A 21,671-nucleotide genomic window follows, 5' to 3' on the forward strand; every position below is an offset into this window, starting at 1 on the left:
CGAACCTCTGTGTGTTGATGTGTAAATGTGTAGAGATTCATGAAAAGATGGCCTCCAAAATGTCACAAAATGATAGAACTTACGTGGTTTTTCTTCCATATAATTGTCTGTGTTGTTGCAGTTTCCTTGGCAATTAATTATCAGGCATTTCAATATAATCAGAATACAGAACAAGCTTTCTTTACTAAAAGAAAAAAAAAAATTTAAGCAATCCTGGCTGAGGAAACACCATATTGCCGTGAGTCAGCCATCCCAAAGCCGTGGCTAGGTAAAACCTCTCAGTTATGGACCCTTTCCTGGACCACGGCCCCCTGCCTGGTCTTCTGGAGCTCTGTGGTAGCCTCCAGGGATATGGCCTTCCGGGGTTCCCTCCAACCTCTACCCTGCACAACCCCACCCCTCCTGGGATCCTCTGTGAGTCCCAACGTTTGCTTGACCAGCCAGCATCCTGTTGGGTGTGGCGACCACCGATGTGACACTCACCCTCCAACAGGACCTGCTTTTCTTTTTAAACCATAGACTCAGCTGGAAGAGATAGGAGTTGAAGGGTTGTCTCTGCATCCACACCGGCTCCCAGATTTTTTAAACAGCTTTATTGAGATATAACTCATACACTTTATAGCACACACACTTAAGGTGGACAAGTCGATGATTTCAAGTATATTAAAATTCTTAAAATTGCAATAAAATACAGATATCATAAAATTTGCCATTTTAACCATTTGTGGGTATATCATTGAGGGCCATCGCGTACACTCATAATATCGTACGACCATTACCACTATTTATGTCCAGAACTTTTTCTTCACTCCAGACGGAAACTTGGTACCCCTTAGCTAACAACTCCCTGCTCGCCTCCTTCCCCCAGTCCCCAGTAACCTTGAAACTACTTCCCGTCTCAATGAACTTGCCCGTTCCAGGTATTTCATGTGAGCAGAATCATAGGGTATGAGGTCTCGTGTGTCTGGCTCCTTTTACTTGGGGGTAACGTCTTCAAGGTTCGTTGAGGTTGTAGCTCTGGTCAGCACTCCATTCATTTCTGTGGCCGAATCACATCTGGTTGTCTGGGTGTACTCCATCGTGTTTGTCCATCCATCCTTTGTGGGACACTTGAGTTGTGCCATCTTTTCTGCCCCTGGCCTTGTCGAGACCAGGGTGTATGTTGCTCCTTTCAGACAAAGCCCATGTTTACCTTGGTCAGGACTCAAACTCTGTCCCGGGGACATTTCAGGTCTGGGGTTGGGGGGAGGGGGAGGACGACCAGCTATGGATAGAGGGGATGGGGCATGGGTAGCTGGTCCACACCTGTCAGTATGGCCCCTGGTAGCAGCCTGTGGCTAACTCAGCTTCTGGATCATTCCCTACACTTCAACCTGGGCTAATTTCTCTCCCTCTCTGGGACTCAGTTTCCTCCTGTGTGTCCGTGTGGGCTGCAGGAACGGGATGTGCAGATACAGGCCTAAACCCAGTGCCTGGTCCAGGATGAACCCACAGTGCATGACAGCCATGACCACTAGGCCCTCCTGCAGCTGGTGTCTTCCACCTACCTCCTTCCAGCATCTGTGTCCCTCTGCCTGTGGCTTTCCTGGCAGCCAGAGCCTGCTCTGATGGTATCTGTAGCACAGTGGATGAGCAGGGAAATAAAGCCTGCCCCTTCTCCGACAGCTGTCTGCCAACTGGGTGCAAACACCAGCTCTCTCGCATTTGGATGAGGTGATCCGGGTGCGTGTTCCCAGAGTCCCCAGTGGGGTGAAGCTCTGGTTGTCCGTGGGGGAGGCTGGCTTGGGGGCTTCCTTCTCTGCCCTGTCTCACTTCTCTGTTGTATTCCCTGGGCTTCCTGAATAAACCACATGCACTGAAATCCTTGTCTCAGGGTCTGCTTCTAGGCAGAATTCAAATGAAGACCCTTGACCTACTAATAGGAAGAGGAGGAGGGAGGAGCAGCAGCAGTAGCAGCAGTAATAGGGGTAGTAATAAGTAGGGCCCTGTTTCGATCTCCGCCTCCTCCAGGAAGCCTCCCCTGGCTGCACCCACCACAGGGATCCCCCTCTCCTACAGAGTTCCAACACTTGTGGCTCTAGCCTTCATTTCCCTCTTCCGCACGTCTGCTTTATTTTATTCCCCGTCTCATCAGCTGCATGTAGAAAATGCTAATTTCGTGGGCTGGCCCAGGGGGCCGACAGCCGCATGCTCTGCATCTACGATGAAGCCATCCTGCCTTTGATGGAGACAGAAGATGAAACGGGGCCGGGGCGCATCCCGGGGAGATGGGGGCCCAGCATGCAATATTTAAACGGCTCTTTCATGAAAGGGAGCTACCCAAGCTCTTAACATCAGTGTTCAAGGAAGTCAGACTCGATTTTTAGCCCCAGACTGATGTTTGGGTGCACTCCATGTTTTAAATACTCATTTCTATGGCCTTGATATTTCAATTCATTTCCTTTCAAGTTTTACAAGCCCAGAGTGCTATCGTTGGCGCTTTGTGGAGAGGCCGGCTCGAGAGGTGGGGATTCGACACAGGCGAATAGGGACCGACACAGTCCCTTGGAGGTCAGGAAAGCGGGCCCCTTGACGTGGAGATAGAATTGTGTGAGCAAAGCCCCAGCTACTTGTTGAAAAGTGTAAAGCTGACTTAGAGCAGCATGTCTGCTCTTCCTCTGGCTCGTTCCTCTTTGTTCCCACTTTTTTATTGAGATATGATTTATGATAAAAGTGGACAGCCCCAAGTGCACAGCTCAATGAATTTGTATGTGCCCTGTGTAACCACGATCAGATGAGGATATAGAACATTCCAGCACCCCAGAGGGCCCCAATGTCCCTTCCCATCCAGGACCCCTTATGTAATATCTATGTTCTGTATCCTTATCTGATGGTGGTTACATGGATATGGAATATAATATATATTACATATAATATGTATTACATATTAATATGTATATAATATGTATATAATTTATTAACTTTACCATCGTCATGAATTCTCCAGGTTGTCAGAAGGCCAGGTGTGTTCTCCTGTGGGGGAAAAAAATAATACCTCTGACTTATTGCATGCAATAACTAAATTTTCTCGTATGCTTGTAAATGTTAATATTTTAAATGGCACCAATGATTGATATGTCAGTCAGTTGTTTAACGAAAGTACCTAAATTAGACATGTGCCTTAAAATGAGCTCAAGCCATACATTTACTTTTTTTTTTTTTTTAAGATTTTATTTATTTATTTGAGGGAGACAGAGAGAATGCAAGTTGGGGGAAAGGGACAGAAGGAGAAGCAAACTCCCCACTGAGCAGGGAGCCCGATATGGGGCTCAATCCCAGGACCCCAGGATCAGGACCCAAGCCAAAGGCAGATGCTTAACCAACTGAGCCACCCAGGTGTCCTCCATACTTTTACTTTGATGATTGGAATGTTTGGAATTTTTTTTTTTTTCGGGATAATGAAACTTCTCCTATTTCTCCTTATCATGAGCAGAGAACTAATCCTCTCTGTATATATTGAACAAACTCCCTTTGAATCATTCCCTGCGCTTTTTTTTCTCCGAACCCCCAGAAGCAGAGGAAAAAAATCAAACAAAATTATCAAATGCATGTATGGGTGAAGTTCACACTTGTATTTTTTTAATTAGTTTCAGAGGTAGAATTTATTGATTCACCAGTTGCATATAACACCCAGTGCCCATTCCATCACGTGCCCTCCCTCATGCCCATCATCCAGTTACCCCATTCTCTCCCCCCGCCTCCCCTCCAAATCCCTGTTTCTTTCCTAGAGTTCAGCACCTCAGGTTTTTGTTTTTTTTTTTTAAAACACAATTTTTTTTTTAAGATTTTATTTATTTATTTGACAGAGAGAAATCACAAGTAGATGGAGAGGCAGGCAGAGAGAGAGAGAGGGAAGCAGGCTCCCTGCTGAGCAGAGAGCCCAATGCAGGACTCGATCCCAGGACCCCGAGATCATGACCTGAGCCGAAGGCAGCGGCTTAACCCACTGAGCCACCCAGGCGCCCAGCACCTCAGGTTTTTAAAAATTGCGGTAAAATACATATAATATAAAATGTACCATCTTCGCCATTTTTAAGCGTACAGTTCAATTGTGTTAAGTACATTCACATTGTTATGCAGCCGTCTCCAAAACTTTTTTATCTTGCAAAACTGAAACTCTATACCCATTTAGGATAACTTTATTGAAGTATAAATCAGATATTCTGTCTCTCAGAGCCCTCTGAAGATTTCCCATTTCTCTTGCCATTAAATCTAGGCTCCTAACGATAAAGGCCTTGCCACATCATCTGGGGCTCTGGTGTTCTTGTTTCTTGGCCTCTGAATCCTCACACGGCTAGACCCTCCCTTTTCTGTTCTGCTCACCACCACCATCTGAAATGATCATGCTCAGTGATTGATGGTGGCATTTACTGCCTGTCTGTCCTACTGAAAGCAGATGACGGGCTGCCTTCTCAATTACTAAGTCCTTGGAGTCTAGCACGTGGCTTGACATTAGTAGGTGCTCAACAAGGGTGCATGGAGTGAATATTCAAAGGAACACGGTGAGAGAGGAGAAGACAGAGCCCCTAGAGGAGTGTACAACGCCCTGAGGCCAACATGTCTCCCCGCCCCAACCCCGAAACACACACAAAAACACCAAATGGGTGAAAATGGGAAGACACACAAAAAAAATGGGGCTGTGGTGTATTAGTCAGGCTTAGGTCAGAGCAGCAGAACTTGTAAGAGCTGTACATAAAATAGAATTCCAGTAGGTGTCATGGGCTGCTTTGTGCTCCCCTCCATCCCCAGCCCATTCACACGTTAAAATCTTGACTCCCAGTACCTCAGAATGTGACTGTATTTGGAAAGAGAGTCTTTAAAGAGGTCATTGAAGTTAAATGAGGTCATGGAGCAGGCTCTTCTCCAGTCTGACTGGTGTCTCTCTAAGAAGAGGGGAATTGGGACCGTAGGCGTGCAGAGGGAGAGCATGCAAGGACACAGGGAAAAGGAGGCTGTCTACAAGCCAAGGGGAGGTGTCTGAGAAGAAACCAGTACTTCCAGCCTCCAGAACCATGAGAAAACTACTTCCGTGATACTGTAGATTGTATCCTTCCACCACTGAGGGTCCAAGAGGGTTGTGGCTCTAGGCTTGGCAAGCAGCAGGTAAGAGCAGGAGGGGAGGGGAGGGAGGCTGGATGGACCAGGCCTGCCAGGAGACTGAGACCCATGGGGACAGGAGGAGCTAGCGGGTGCCTTGTGTCACAGAACCCAGCACATGGGGGCTTCTGGCTCCAAGGTGGAGATGCTGAGGGGCTGTGGCCAGAGCACGAGGGTCGCCCCACCTTCATCAAGCACCCCCAAGGCCTGTGAGCCAGAGTCCGCTGCCCAGGGACATGGAGCCCAGTGACCTAAGGGGGGTGAGACAGCCTCCTGGTGGGAGGATTGGCTGCCTGGCCATAGCGTGTCTCCTGTGTCCTGGACTCATGCAAGTCAGGTACAAAGAGAATCCCACAGGTGGTGCTTTTAGTGAGTCGACGGGTGCCCTGGGACCCAAGCATGCAGGTGGCCAAAGATGGTGACCGCATGGCACGCACCCAGTCCTCAGATCCTCATTCCTTGTGACATTTATTTCTTCCACGGGTCATGGCGGGTTGAATCAGTTGCTCACTTGTTGGATAATTGATCCATGGATTCTGTTTCCATCATGTGTGCTGGCTACACCTTAATGGGAGAGGCCCCATCTGACAGCAGCTTACCAACAGCGGTGACCACATCTTGAAACAGAAGTCATACATGTAATTTGCCACAGATTGCATGACAGGAAACTACACATGATACAGGAATGTTTAGAAAGATGCTACCATGAGAGCATCACAGCTTTTCCCTGAGTAGGCTTAGCATACGAGACATCCACAAGCCAAGCTTGTATCAAAGACCAGCCAGGACGCATCTTCTGTTTGGCTGAAATGTTATGACGGTTACAAAAAAAAGATCCACAGACCTTAAGATTTGAGCTTTTTTTTCAAATGTATTTTTTTTAAATCTCAAACCAAATGATATTTTAAGCAGACAGAGACTAATTTTCACATAATCCAGTAACCATCCATCTCGGTGGCTCACAGACAAGCATTCATTAACTGTTCCGTAATATCCTGGAGTCGAAACTTATCACTTACATTAAGCATTGCAAATTAAAGGAAAGGCCTGATTTCCTTTTAACGGAATACTCCATATGCCACATCAAAATTACAGAAATAATTGGGTGTCAGAAACACTGTTTAACTTCAGATGTTCTGCCAATGAAACAAATTACTTTTACTGAATTGTGTTTTGGGGAATCCAGCCGACCCTTTGACACCTGAAGGAAGGATTTCCCATAAATAAAAGCTTCAAGGCAATTTCACTTTGTGATTAGTGATTTTTTCCCCCATGCCACTGGATTATTAATAGTTGGGATTTGTGTTTCATATCAAGGCAGGAAATTAATCACACCGTGTACAGGACTTCTTGTAAAGAAATACTTCATGAGGTCCCATTTATTTCAAAAAGGAAAATGTAGTTAAGCATTGAAATTAAATAAATGGATCGATGTTACAGCAATTACTAGGGAATGATTTGTCACATGGCAAGGAGAATGCATTAAAGATATGAACAGCTGTTTCTCAGTTTAAGTTTACAGCGTTTTGAAATTCAGGAAATGACTTTTGTGTTCTGGTTGGATTCAAATTGCGGCATTCACAGAACCAGCCCATAATACGGCATTCCGAATTATGAAGACATTTAGATACTTTTTTTGCCAAAGTACAGTGTTTTGGCAAAATGACCCAGTTCTAATGCAATTAAAGCAGATTTCATGTTCGAGTTATATATTATGTTAGTGATGATTTTCACTACAAAGCTATCACTTATACACCAAATCCAAGCACATAGCTTTGTGTGGCAGTTGAAAGAACCAGGCATTACTGAATTTAATGCAACAGGGTAATTGTAGTATAAAAGGTGAGTTGCTTTATTCTGAGGTTGTTCCAAAACTAAGATCAAGCATCTGAGGCATAAGAATCTTTGAGAGTTCTCCCTTGAGAGTGTTTAATATGTTGATGACAAGTTAGATCGAACAGATTTTTCTAATATAAAATCCTCATGTGAAGAACAAAACTTTTTTTTTAAGATTTTATTTATTTATTTGACAGACAGAGATCACAAATAGGTAGAGAGGCAGACAGAGAGAGAGGAAGGGAAGCAGACTCCATGCTGAGCAGAAAGCCCGATGCGGGGCTTGAAACCAGGACCCCGGGATCATGACCCGAGTCGAAGGCAGAGGCTTTAACCCACTGCCACCCAGGTGCCTCAAGAACAGAACTCTTGATCAGGAATTTCTCATCCCAGCTGACCTCTTCAGTTTGTGCTTTTTTTCCCCAAGGTCCCCACTAAATACTTGCTTCCTTAAGAGCGGGAATTTTGAGCATCCATAAGGAAAATAATTGCATTGATTAAAAATAAGCAATGATTTTGAAAATCGGTTAACAAAGGCAGGGGAAAATATCAAGCATTCATACTGCTCTTTCTGAATAAATGTTCCCTGAGAATAACCAGATGGCTATGGGGCATTTTTTTTCTTTGTAGAAGTCTTCCAGCTAGTGTGCACAGAAGAACACATAGCTATTGCAAACGAAGCAATGATGTGTCTTAAAAAGATGCCAACTGACATAAAACATGCCCTGATGGGAGGACATGCTGTCACTCATGAAGCGATCTTGCCAAAAACTCAGCCTGGATCGCCGGGTCTTGGATTTACTTTATTAACTTACAGCAGACAGGGGGATGGGTTACCGGACACCAGCAGCTGCCATCAGCAGAATCCAGATGGGGGAATCTAATAGAACCAGCAACCGCTTTTCTCCAAAAAGTGAATCACAAAGGAGGGGGAGAAATAAAGAGGAAGATCCAGAGAGGGGAAATCCTCCAGAATAAAAGAGATGTGGGGTGATCTTGTTGCAATATGCAGACCTCATCTGGATCCCGATCCAAACAGCCTGTCAAAGATACATACATTTTTAAAAGAATTGGAGACGTGAAAAATCTGAATGCTTCAAAATATTTGATGATATCGGGGACTTAGAGTGAGTTTTTTAGGTATGAGAATGATATTGTGGCTCTGTTTTTTAAAAAGCAAATCCTTCTCTGTTAGAAACACATTACTCGGGGCACCTGGGTGGCTCGGTGGGTTAATGCCTCTGCCTTCGGCTCGGGTCATGATCCCAGAGTCCTGGGATTGAGCCCCACATTGGGCTCTCTGCACGGCAGGGAGCCTGCTTCCTCCTCTCTCTCTGCCTGCCTCTCTGCCTACTTGTGATCTCTGTCAAATAAGTAAATAAAATCTTTAAAAAAAAAAAAAAGAAACACATTACTGAAACATTTACTAACAAAAGATGATGGACTAGAGTTCATTTCAAAATAGCCCAGGATGGAGACAGTGGAGCAGAGATGGAACAGGAGCATAAACAAGCCCAAGCTCATTCTGCTCCCAGCACAACAGGCCAATAAGTGACGAGGCAAGATGTTAGGGTGAGGAAAGCATCTTTATTTGGAAAGCCAGCACATTGAGGAGAGGGTGGACTCTTGTCCTGAAGAACCAACTCCTCTGGCCATGAAATCCAAGCTTCTTTCATGTCAGGAAAAAGGGGGACGCATTGGGGGGTTGGAGTCAAAAGGTGATTGACCTCTGTAGACATCAGAGGAGGGTTCGGTAACTTCTGTGTCCTTGGCCGGTTGATCTTTGGTTTATGGAATCCAGCCATGCCATCTTATCTCCTCTGGTGAGGGTTAAAAAAAAAAAAAAAAAAGTAGTTTTTCGAGGTGCCTGCGTGGCTCAGTGGGTTAAAGCCTCTGCCTTCGGCTCAGGTCATGATCCCAGGGTCCTGGGATCAAGCCCCGCATCCATATTTCTGCTTAGCAGGAAGCCTGCTTCCTCCTCTCTCTGCCTGCTTCTCTGCCTACTTGTGATCTCCATCTCTCAAATAAATAAAATCTTAAAAAAAAAAAAGTAGTTTTTGTCAATGTGAGCTATAAGCAAAATTCCTTCATTGATAAACATGCCTCTGTGCTGGGCTAATGAGAACTTCCTAAGCTAGGAGTCACAGTAGCAAGGGAAGGAGGAGCCACAGGAAGTCAGATGTGCTAAGTTTCTCCACGTTACAGGAGTGACCATGAGTTGACCACTTACTGAATCTAAGAAGGGGGTACTTGACCTTCACGTTCTCTGTTATTTGTATTTGAAATTCTCCTTAATAGAAATGTGTGTGTGTTTTTTTTTAATTTAAGATGTAGTGATTGCCCAGCTAGCAATGACTTTTTAACCAAGTTCAGAAGTTAATTTTTTTAATTGGCTGAAATACATGACCAACAAATAGCTTTTCTTTTTGTGGAAAAAAAAAATGTGGTTTCCCCCACCCCAGGAAAAAAATTCTGCCTAGTATTTTATGCTTATTAAATAATAAATGGGGGTACCTGGGTGGCTCAGTGAGTTGAGCCTCTGCCTTCAGCTCAGGTCATGATCTCAGGGTCCTGGGATCGAGCCCTGCATTGGGCTCTCTGCTCAGCAGGGAGCCTGCTTCCCCCTTTCTCTCTGCCTGCCTCTCTGCCTACTTGTGATCTCTATCTTTCTCTCTGTCAAATAAATAAATAAAATCTTTTTTAAAAATAGTAAATTTAAAAAATTGCATATGGTCAGCTTGAGGACCAATGTGAACATAATGTCTTACACCCCCCTTCTGTAATGATTTCTCTAGAATGCTGCTGACCAGCCCCCCACTCCCAGGGTCCCGATGGGGGTTCTCTGGATGCCTCAGCCTTTTTTTTTTTTTTTTTTTTTTTGGTGCCAGCCTCTCCAAACCTTCTTTAATAGCTGCCAGCTTTCAGCTGTCCTGTGTTCCCCTTCAGCCCCTTCTGTGGGTCTCTGAGGCCAACTCCATCCCTGGCTATGATAGCTTTGTTAATTAAAATTGTTCATCCTGGTTCTTGAAGGTATGGTTTGTAAATGAATTCTGCATCCACTGAAACTGTAGTCATAAAGAAGCTGCTAGTTGGTTAAGATTCGCCATTGCCCTTATAGGTTCCTCTACAAAAAGATTTGCTTTTTGCTAAAAGGCATGCCCCTCTGGGTGAGGGGCCAGTGTTCCCATGGGACTTTGTCATCTGCTCAGTCATCAAAATTCGGGTGTTTCAGGTCCCCAGGAGTCAAAAGGTTCGCACTGCATGTATTGAAAAGATTCTCCATAGGTGTTCAAAGATATGCTGTAAAGTGGAGGTCTTATGGCACCAACAGCCTGGTTGATGTCTGGGGGGAGGTCCAAGGTCATGAGCACCTCCCGGGATCTGAGGGATCCTTCACTGCCAGCCTGGCTTGCATGTCTGGGGCAGCTGCTCTGGGAGCAACATGGACCCAGAAGCACCCTGCAGAGAGCAGGCAGGGAAAGTCAGCCCTGACATAGCATTTCTGAACCTCACTTTTCTTGTCTGCAAAATGGGCATAATAAGGGTACCTACCTGTATTAGTTGCCCAGGGCTGCTACAACAAATGACCACAACACAACAGAAATTTATTCTCTCACCATTTTGGAGGCCAGAAGTTAGAATCCGTTGTGTGGGCTAAAATCGGGGTGCTGGAAGGATTGCACTCCCTCTGGAGGCCCTAGGGCAGGATTTGTTTCTTGCCTCTTCCAGCCTCTGATGACTGCCAGCATTCCTTGGCTTGCGGTTGCATCACTCCTGTTTCTGCCTCTGAGATCTTGTGGTCTCTTCCTCTTGTGTGCCAAGCCTCCTCTGAATCTCTCTTATGATGACTCTTTGGGGAGCATTTTAGAAAGACAGACTCCTGATCCTCAAACTCCTCAGTCCCACGGGAATCTGCATTTTTGAGGCAGGGCAGGTTGGACATGGAGAATGGCTATTCTGGGCTTTCCTGGATCATCTGTCCAGACTTCCTTCGGTTCCCTGGGGAATGTGGCTTCTGTCCCCTGCTGTACTGCTGTTTCCCAAGGCCCGGGGTCAGACTTGTGGACCTTCAGCCTTCTGGAACACACCCATCAGGACCCATGTGCCCAGGACCCCATGTCTGCTCTCAGAGGCTGGGATCCCCCAGGCGCAGACTCTGAGTCAAAGTTTCTGCACGGGTGATGTATGTTCGAGCTGTATTCGTTGCAGTGGCTATTATAACAAACTTAGCACAAATTTGGTAACTTAGAAATGTATTCTTGTATAGTTCTGGAAAAGTCAGAAATCAGTATCTCTGGGCTGAAACCGCTGTGTGGGTAGAGTTGCCCTCCCCCTGAAGGCTGTAAGGGAGAGCCGGCTCCTTGCCCTTCCCAGTTCCAGGTGGCTGCTGTTCCTCGGCTAATCTCCGCCTCTGCCTTCCTGTCACCTTAGTTTCTGCTTGTCTCAGAGCTCCCTCCACCTCCTACTTCCGCAGACACCTGTGATTATATTCAGGACCCACCCAATATTCAGGATAATCCCGCTGCATCTGACCCCTCAGCCTGAGCCCAGAAGCCATGCTCTGATCCTCCCCAAGCACCTTCTTCCGTGTGCTTGTCTCATAATCCCTGGAAGCCTGACCAATGGCCCCGGGGAACCCGCCTGGGGACAGACATACCATGTCCCACACAGACACTCCATCAACAAGGAGTAAGTGAGCTGTCAAGCAAAGCTTGTGGACCAGAGTTTGTTGGAATAAACTTGTTCTGAAACCAGAACCTTGTCCTTTTAAATGCCTACTTCTTTAGAGCTTTTATGAAAATGTTTCTGAAATGTGCTGCATATTCCCCAGGGGTGTCTTGAGATGGGAGCTCAGCCTTTTCAGCTAAAGCAGTGATGGCTGCCACACGATTCTCGCTGTGTCCCTGGACCAGTGTGAGGTGGCAGTGGGGCAAGGTGCCTGCTCTGAGCTGAAAGCACCGGACACTGCTGATGTCTGGGTTCTTAATTTTTCTGTCTCCTTCCTCCTGCCTAGATAGCTATTTTTTACATCTGTAAGTATCCTTCCTATAGGCAGACAACCCTCTTTCCCTCACTTCCCCATATTTTGACTCTTCTAGTAATTGTGGGCTGGGAAGTAATGAGGCTTGTTAGCAGTTTTTGCAAAAGACGAGTTAACAGTCTCAAGATAAGTCTCGAGGAATTCTCTGAGGACAACCTTTTTTTAAAGATTTATTATTTATTTGAGAGAGAGAGAAAACGTACAAGTGAAAGAGAGAGAGGATCTCAAACATACTCCACAGTGAGCGTGGAGCCCTATGAGGGGCTCAATCTCATGACCTTGAGATCATGACCTGAGCCCAAACCAAGAGTCAGATGCTTAACTGACTATACCACCTGGGCACCCCAACAATCATTTTTTATTACTACTATTATTATTATTTTCTTATGTACCTTCCTCTACCACCAAAAAGAAACACTATGTAACCTCGCCCCTATTTTTAGCTGACATCAAATTTTTTCATGAATTGACATGGTTGCAAAGGATAGAATGTCTTATGCATTGTGAATATTAACACTGTAAAAATAACACTATTAAATCACTCCTTTCAGTGCATCCAATGAAATCTGAATGCTGTAGCAATTCAATATCCATCATCGTTCATTTAGAAGATACACAACAAGTCTTTTTTAAATAGTCAAAAATGTTGTAACTTCCGTGTCTCCCCTTGAACTCGTATTTCCGTCCCATTTCTCCCACAGAATTGCATCTTAATGTAATATATTTCTATGCTTGAAAGTATTTTATTAATCACCCTATCATAATTCTCTCAACAAAAAGCACAGAAGTTAAAATTACATTTTTTAATTACCTGTGACCATAAAGCTCAGGAGTTAAAAAAAATTTTTTTTCTCCTGGTTTGAGCTAACAGTACAGTTATGAGTATCCAATTTATCAAAATCAATCATTGTGCTCCCCATTTTTATAAGTAATTATAAGCATAAAAATAAAATTTTGTCAGAACTTCATCTCTTAATGAGATAGATAAAACCATCTTTATTTTCTGTTAGTTCATGAAATCCACGGAGGGGTATAGCTCTGGCTACAAAGACCCAGAATTTGGCATTGATTTTTCTTCCTTTTTTTTTTTTTAAATGTAAACTTAAAAAATATATATGCTGCTTCATAAAGTAAGTAGATGGGAATGGAAGGGGTTTTGTGACAGCAGCTCTCCTTAGCAGTGGGAACTCCTTCAGCGTTATGGCCAAAATTCACAGACTGATCTCTCATCAAAGAGATCTCCACCCCTGACAAGTTCAGTCAGTCTCCTTCCAGCTGGACTGAAAGCCCAGTTTTGGAAATACCCTGATTTGCAACAGTTCTCCCTCCATAGTCAATGAGTGTGCCAGAGGCTCCTTGAACGTTGCCCCCAAACACCAACCAGGTGAGCCCTTGTGTTCGTAGAGGGCTGCCCCAAGCCTGGAGAATGTCAGCTTTGCTCAGTCGCCATCACCTGCCCAGGGCCATCCACCCTGACTGAGGAAGGGAATGCATGATCCTGACAAGGAGCAGGAGGCTGGGCAGGGAGACCCACACAGCTGAAATGATGGGACACCCAAGCTAATGATGAAGAGTAAGGAGACCTAGAATTAGGGCTTTGCTTCTGTGGTGCCAGTCTTCAGCTTGACTCAGTTTTTGAGGTGCTTCTAATGGAGCGAACCAGAAATCATTACCCATAGAGCTGAAACCCATTTCATTTATCGGATTCTTTTATAATATATATATATTTTTAAATTTTATTTATTTATTTGACAGAGATCACAAGTAGGCAGAGGAAGGCAGAGAGAGAGAGGGGGAAGCAGGCTCCCCACCGAGCAGGGAGCCTGATGCGGGGCTCAATCCCAGGACCCTGGGATCATGACCTGCCCTGAAGGCAGAGGCTTTAACCCACTGAGCCAGCCAGGCGCCCCCATCTATCAAATTCTTATTTGTGTGTTCATTTCTTCATTCACCAAGGGGGTGGAGCCTTCGTTAGCTTTCCACCTTCTGTCTACCCTACTCTGTACTAAGCATGGGGACACACAAGTGCATTGGGTGGGTCTCCGGTCCTTCAGGGGTCTCACTGTGGGCAGGGGGTGCAGGCGGGTAAACCACAACCCTTGTCCCTCTCTCTGGAGTAGAAATCCAAGCCCTGGATGTGGCAAGCACTCTCCTGCCCTGTTCCCATCTCAGTACGTTGGTGGTGGTCGGAGGCGGGGGTGGGAGCAGGGAGAGATACTTGATCTCCAAACCTTGGAGTAATTTCCAAATTATGGAGTAATTTCCAAATTATGCCTCCTTGATGCATGATGTCAGGAAAGTCTTCGGGTGAGGGGAGCCTCAGTGTTCCTGATATCTGGTCTCCAGAGGTGGAGATCCCCACTTAAACCAGCTCCCCACTTAAACCAGAGCCTAATGTCGGGCTTTGTCAAGTCGCCATACTTGCCCAACTATCCCTGTCTTCTTGTCTCTCTGTTTTTAAAACAGTGATGATTTAGAAAGTTAATTGACTGTTTGCCCCCTGAGCACTGGGGGTTGTGATTTTCAATCATTTTCTTCTCTCACTTTCCCCCACCCCCTTTGCCATTTCCCTTCTTCCTTTTCTCTTGCCTTTTTTTTTTTAAAGATCAGATTTATTAAAGCATGATTTATATACAATAAAATTCACTTCTCTGCTTGGACATTTCTAAGAGCTTTCATAAACCCCTCCAGCCTGTAATTATCACAGTCTAGATAAAGAACATTTCCATTGTGCTAAAGAATTCCCTCGCACCCCTTTGGAATGGATCCCTCCCTCTGCCCCACCCCGGCAACCACAGACACGCTCTCCACCCCTAGAGTTTTGCCTTCTCCAGGTTGTCCTATAAACGGAATCATACAGCGTGTTGCCTTTCCGGTCTGCCTTCTTTTCTCAGCCTAATCCATACACGATTTTACATAGGCACCGGTTTTTGTTTATCCGCTGGATAGGGACACTTGGGTGGAGTGGAGGGACACTTGGGTCATTTCCAGGTTTGGGCAATTACGGGTTAGACTTGCCTTGGAGATCAAAGCCCAGGTCTCTGTGTGGACCTAAGTTTTCATTTCTCTTGGATAAATGCCCAGGATCGAGATGGCTGGGTCAAATGCTAAGTACTTTCAACTTAGTGGTTCTCGGCGGGGTATGTCCCCTCCGGGGACACGTGGCAGTGCCGAGGCCGTCTTTGGTCGTCACACTGGGGGTGTAGATGGCAGGCCCCGAGGCAGCAGGGCTCAGAGTGAGAAAGCCTGGCTTCAACTTTTTAAGAAACCACCGAGCTGTCCTCCAGAGCAGCTATGTCAACAACAAGTGACATTTGCTGGCTTCACATCCTCACCAGCATTTGGTGCCTGCCGTCCGTCTCTCCTTTGAAAAATATTTATTTTAGTTGTTCTAATAGATGTGTTATCGTGTCTCCTCGTGGTTTTAATTTGCATTTCCCTGATGATTAACGATGCTGATCATCTTTTCGGGTACTTATTGACCATCTGTGCATGGCGGAACCTTATACCAGGCGGAGATATGGGGGGGCCGACCCCAACCCCCCCCCATAGCTGAAAGTCCGCATGTCACTTTTGACTCCTCCCAAATCTAACTGGTAATAGCCTACTGGGGACCAGAAGCCTTATGGATAACATTAAACAGTCAATGAATACACATTTAGAATGCTGCATTATATACCCTATTCTTACCATAAAGCTAGGGAAGAGAAAATGTTATTTAAAAAATCATAAGGAGGGCGCCTGGGTGGCTCAGTGGGTTAAGCCGCTGCCTTTGGCTCAGGTCATGATCTCAGGGTCCTGGGATCGAGCCCCGCATCGGGCTCTCTGCTCAGCAGGGAGCCTGCTTCCCTCTCTCTCTCTCTCTGCCTGCCTCTCTGTCTACTTGTGATCTCTGTCTAATAAACAAATAAAATCTTTAAAAAAAAATCATAAGGAAGAAAAAATACATTTACAGAACTGTACTGTATTTATTGAAGAAAAAAAATCTGCATATGAGGGGACCCGTGCAGTTCAAACCCGTGTTGTTCAAGAGTCAACTGTACTTGCTTTGGGAGGGGGGTCTGCCCAAACCTTTTCCCAATTTTTTTACTGAAATACTTGTTTTCTTTATTATAGACATTTCTTATCTCTTTCCTATCTTAAGCCCCATAGCAATCATGCAAAGCAGGTTTGATAACTCACATTTTATGTGTGAGGAAACAGACTCTGAGATGTCATGAAACACATGAGAAGTCCTGGGGTCTCTGACGCTGCTTCCCCCTACCCCTACCCCCACCCTGGCGTGTGCGGTGTTAGAGCCCATGCTCTAAGCCAGTTACAGCGTCTGACCACTTGGTTCCTTCCTCCCTCCCTCCCTCCCTCCCTCTCTCCCTTCCTTTCTTCCCTGTTCTGTCCATCATTCTCTCCTTTCCCTTCTCTTTTGGCAGACACGGTCTTTCTTGGAATGAACAGGAAGGAAGCCAGACCAATTTTTTCAAGGAAACAAATTCTGCATACTTGTTGATGAATGCTGGCCTTCTTAGCTCAGGGGAAGAATTTGAAACCAGAAATTTCTTTCCTTCTCCTGGCCAGAACTCATGCTGAGATAGGGGAGGGGGTCATATTAGGATTTTGACAGAGCCAAGGATTATCTGGACGAAAAACGGATTCTCCCCCACCTTGAGCGGGAATGTGCTCTCACGTCAAGAACAGAGGGGTGAGGTTACCGATGGCCTTGATATACTAGATTCCAAATTATTAGCCTAGCACACACTTTCTTGCAAACCTGAGTTGCTGGCCGTGTTTCCTTGGCTGTGACTTAATAATTACAACCTGTGTTCCAAGGAAGCTTTCGTTCTTCTCTAAATGAGCAGTATAAAAAGCCAGTTTCCAAATATGTGCAGCGTGAGACACATTTGTTGGTGGTAGCTTCAGAATCTCATCAACAACAAAAGAAAGAGGGTATCGCATGGGGAGGCTGCTGGTTCGATTGATTCCATGAAAATCTCCAAACGAAGCTTCAGGGTCTCCAGCTCTGCCATCATGGCCCACGATACCCCCTGTGCCAGAGCCCACGAACCAGGCTCCTAGTTGGGGGTGGGGTGGGGGGACATGGGCAGCCCCTGTGCAGGAGTGAGATGGGGTCACTGCACATCAGAAGCCCCCCCCATCTTCGGCCGCCCCCTCATATCTTCTCCCAAATGTCTCTGTTTGTGAGACTGCCTGCTGTTTTCTTCCTGCCACCTGAAGTGTGGTGTCTTTTCCAACACCATCCAGTTCTCTGACTTTCCACACACAAACCAGGTGTCCTGCCGTTCAGTCCTGTTCTGACACTGACCTCCAGAGTTGGCATGGAGCCCACATGTGAAGGGCTCTACACCACAAGTCTGGCCCCCCGCCTTCAGACACCCGTCCCAAGTTCCAGGGGCCACCTGTACTTCCCACTGACCGGCCCATACTTCCTCCTTGGGTTTCATAATTCACTAGAACGACTCATGGAACTTGGTAAACATTTTGCTTCCATTTACTGGTATCTTGTAAAGGAGATGATTCCAGAATAGCTGTGGAAGAGGCATGTGGGGCAAGGGGTGGGGGAAGGAGTGTAGAACGTCCATGTCCTCCCCAGGCACAGCTCCCTCCCAGCAATCAGTGTGTTCACCACACTGGGAGCTGTTGCATTTTTATATCGCTAACCTCCAGCAGCCCTCCCCTCCCCAGAGGCTGGGGAAGGTGAGGCTGAAGTTTCTCCTACCACCTGATCCCATATTTAGTCTTTCTGGGGATCAGCCCCAACCCTGAAGCCACCTCGGGGCCCACCCTGAGTCACCTCGTTAGTATGAGTCCAAGTGTGGTAGAGAATGATTATAACAATTAGTGATGAGGGTCTGAGAACAGGCTGGAGGCACAGGAATGACTCTGAGTTGGGGTGAGGCCATGAGCCCGTGGGGCCTGAAGGTGGATGGCACCAAAACTAAAGGGGTAGGACAAGGGAGAGCCGGGCTGGAAGGGGCCTGGAATCAGATGGGCCGTGAGCCAGACCAGGAGCTCCAGGCTCTACCTTGGCCCCGCCAGGCCCTTTCTCTGCTTTTCCTGCTCTGCCTGGGCCAGAAGTTTTGTCCCTCTCGGTGGGAGCAGACCCCAGCTTTGCCAAGCCCTGAGGGAGGAATGCCAGCAGCCCACAGCTACCAGAAAATGAAACCAAGAGAGCAGAATCACCAAGAGGGTGGATGGGGTCCGGAGAGTCAATCTGTCCACAATTCTGTCAATCTAGCTGTCATTAGAGGCAACTGGAATTTGATCCAGGCGTCCCCACTATGTAGCTGACTCCAGGAAAGAGACCAAGCATTGGAAATCAGGGCAGAAGGGAAATGTGAGCCCCCCCCACCCTTGAAGGCTAGCCTGCCCCAGGCCCTGGGACTCTCAGTATTTATAGCTGCCCCGTGGTCTCCTGCCAGCCCCCCGGGGGAACAGGAAGAAGCAGGTGGCTCTGCCGGAGTCATAAGGAGCCTGTTCCAAGCCCCTCAACCATTGAGGTTCTCGGGGAGCCAGAGCCTGGAGATACCATGACTCATTAGCTATTATTTTTAGTTTTATGCCACAGAAGATGTGCAGCAAGGGGATCAGCTTAAATGTCTTGCTATAAAAAGGATGATGGATGGGGGGCGGTGGGAAAAGAGGGAAAGCAAGCCAGACAGACACGGACAGACAGAGACCAACGGGAAGAAAACAAGAAATACACCAAGATGCTAGCAAGCGTGCCCCCTAAGTGGCAAGATTAGGACTAATCTTAAAATAATTCTATAAAGACTTTGCTGTTTGTATAATAAAAAAATACATGTTAAATAAATACACGAGGCATGAGGAAGCCGAGAAACTGCTCTGGAGTCACCTAGTTCCCAGCCCTGCTGCAAGGAAGACCACTGTCGCTCTCACCATCAAGAACGACCCGGGGGCACACAGGGTGGCAAGCTTCTCTATTGCGCTCTCTTCATAGCCTCTCCTCCAACACGGAAGTTCACACATATATATACAGTTTGCAACAGCCAATGAGCAGCCCTTACATGCAGTGTGTGCGTGATCATTCCCTTCCACCACCTAAGGGTCATGCAGTGTTCATGCACCTCTTACATAAGCTGTCAGCCAATCACATCTAGTTCCTCAAAAGCGCATGCGCCATCTTGTTCTTGTTCTGCCAGCGTGGCTCCTGACAGCTCCCCCTTTTTTATTTTATTTATATGTGATGGCTGAGACCGTGCCTGTCTTAGGTTGCCGATCCTCACTACCCATGCTTACCCGTCATTGGGTACTCCTCCTGGTCGAGGGGCCCCTGTGAAAGTCGGAGGGCAGTGTCTGCACTCCCATTTCTGGGGTTAAGACCAATCGGGTGGCGGCACAGATGTCAAGTCCTACTGAGCCTGAGGTGGCTCTTCTGGGCCTGTCGGTGGGTACAGTTGTCTCGGCACTTGTGGCAGCGTCATAACCGCCCCGTACATTTGATTCGGGCCCCGGGGGGACGGGCCCTGCTTCCCGTTTTTTGAATTTCCCCAATTATTTGTGGGAAGGACGTTTCCTTCAATATCAGCCACAGAGCGACATTCGCTAGCCCAGTGATTTCCTTTTCTGCACCTCGGGCAAAGTTGCGGTTTAGGTCCTCCCTGCAGTTTAGCCAAGGGTGCTCCTTCTGGCCTTACAAACTTAACTGGCTGCGGCTGTTTCTGTCCCCCCGCTTGGGTCCCTCGTTTTGGGCAATCCCTTTTCAGATGGCCTTCCTGGCCACACAGGAAGCACCCTTTGGGACGAGTTCCCCCAGCGCCTTGTAAGGCCTGTGCGAAGGCGGCGGCCATAACTTGACCTTGGACCATTGGTCCCGAGATGTCTCTGCAGACTTTAATATATGCTGACAAATCCTTCACCCTCCAAGGCCTAATGGCTTCTCTGCACCATTTATTAGCATTCTCAAAGGCTAGCTGCTTGACCAATGGCATAGCTGCGTCCGCGTCCCCGAACATTCTGCCTGCTGTTTGCGTTAATCTGTCCACAAAGTCTGCATAAGGTTCATTTGGTCCTTGTATCACCTTGGACAGTTGCCTCTGTAAGTCTCCTGCCCCCCGCAGAGTCTTCCAAGCCCTTAAGGCTGCAGTTGCTATCTGCTGATACACTCCAGGTGGATAATTGCTCTGTGCATGGGATCCGAGGTATTGTCCTGTGCCTGTTAACATGTCTATGTTCCATTGAGGATTACCTGCGGCTGCATTTCTCCGCGCTGTGTCCTGACAGTTATCCTGATTTTGGATCTTCCACTCCAAATATTGACCTCCGGTCAAAACCGCTTTAGCTAGGTTGCCCCAGTCCTCAGGAGTGAGGAAAAGGCTCCCTATAGTTTCTACCAGGGACACAGTAAAGGCAGCCTGGGGCCCATAAGACATGACTGCCTCCTTTAATTGCTTTACTAGTTTAAAGTCCAGAGGTTGGTGATATCTCTGTTGATTCTGATCCTCCATAACGGGGAAAAACCCCCTTTCCGGACCAAGAACTTCCCTCCAGTTTTGAGCAGTGCAAGTTGGACAATGGCAAGTCCTGGAACAGCTAGATTTATAAGGTGGAGGCCACTCATAAGGTGGAGCGGTTGGGCCGGGATGCGGAAGAATAGGGTCCACCATCACTGTAGCTTCCGCTTTTAATTTTAACTGTGCCACAGCGTCTTCTTTCGCTTTTAATTTTAACTGTGCCACAGCTTCCTCTTGCAATTTTAACTCCGCCATGGCCTTTCTTAGTGCTTCCTCTTTTTTCTCAAGCTGTTTTTTAACCTCCTCTAAGGCCTGTAGACCTTGTGATTCCTCCCTTCTATTTTTCTCCTTTTCTTCTATGTCATTTAGCTCACTGTCCGAGAGCCCTTCTGAGCTTTCACTTTCAGAATCGGAGTCTTGTGAGGACCCTTTACGGGACTCCTCCTTCACTTGCTCAAAAACTTCCTCTCCCTGTTGCACTGCTTGCTTTAAGGGCTCTCATGTAGATTGTAAGCAGACCTCACCAAAGACCACACGGCAAGAGTTCCAGGTGTGATATTTGGACTGCACCTGAGATCTTCCCCTAAATGCTCCCATTGCGGAATATTCAGCAGCCCCTCCTCTAGGAACCAGGGAGCGACCTCCCCCACCTCTCTTAAAAATGAGCGGGCCGTTTTTGCTTTCAAGGGTGTGCCATTTGCCTTAAGAAGGTCCCTTAACGGCCCCTCCATTCTATACCTAGCCATCTCGTTTCCCATTCCAGAAACCTTTACTTTTCTCGTCCCTAAGGAACTTCCCTGTCACAAGACAGAAATGGGTGCACTCTTACCTTATTGTTGCCTAGCTCCCGTGTGTCCTCCCACCACGTAAGCGTTCCCGGGTTTCGGCACCACTTGTCGCTCTCACCATCAAGAACGACCCGGGGGCACACAGGGTGGCAAGCTTCTTTATTGCGCTCTCTTCATAGCCTCTCCTCCAACACGGAAGTTCACACATATATATACAGTTTGCAACAGCCAATGAGCAGCCCTTACATGCAGCGCGCGCGTGATCATTCCCTTCCACCACCTAAGGGTCATGCAGTGTTCATGCACCTCTTACATAAGCTGTCAGTCAATCACATCTAGTTCCTCAAAAGCGCATGCGCCGTCTTGTTCTGCCAGCGTGGCTCC

At 46.9% G+C, this 21,671-nt stretch overlaps 1 long non-coding RNA gene across 1 annotated transcript; it reads right to left on the minus strand.

Annotated features, from left to right (window-relative positions):
* Positions 1-585: 585 nt before the first annotated feature.
* Positions 586-21,448, minus strand: LOC122895757. Its single transcript, XR_006382268.1, has 3 exons — positions 21,329-21,448; positions 2,967-3,012; positions 586-1,168 (listed from the first exon to the last, which is right to left on the minus strand). It is a non-coding gene; the product is annotated as an uncharacterized LOC122895757 (long non-coding RNA).
* Between the last annotated feature and the right edge of the window lie 223 nt (positions 21,449-21,671).

Source organism: Neovison vison, chromosome 14 (assembly GCF_020171115.1).
Source record: "Neovison vison isolate M4711 chromosome 14, ASM_NN_V1, whole genome shotgun sequence".
Taxonomy (NCBI): domain Eukaryota; kingdom Metazoa; phylum Chordata; class Mammalia; order Carnivora; family Mustelidae; genus Neogale; species Neogale vison.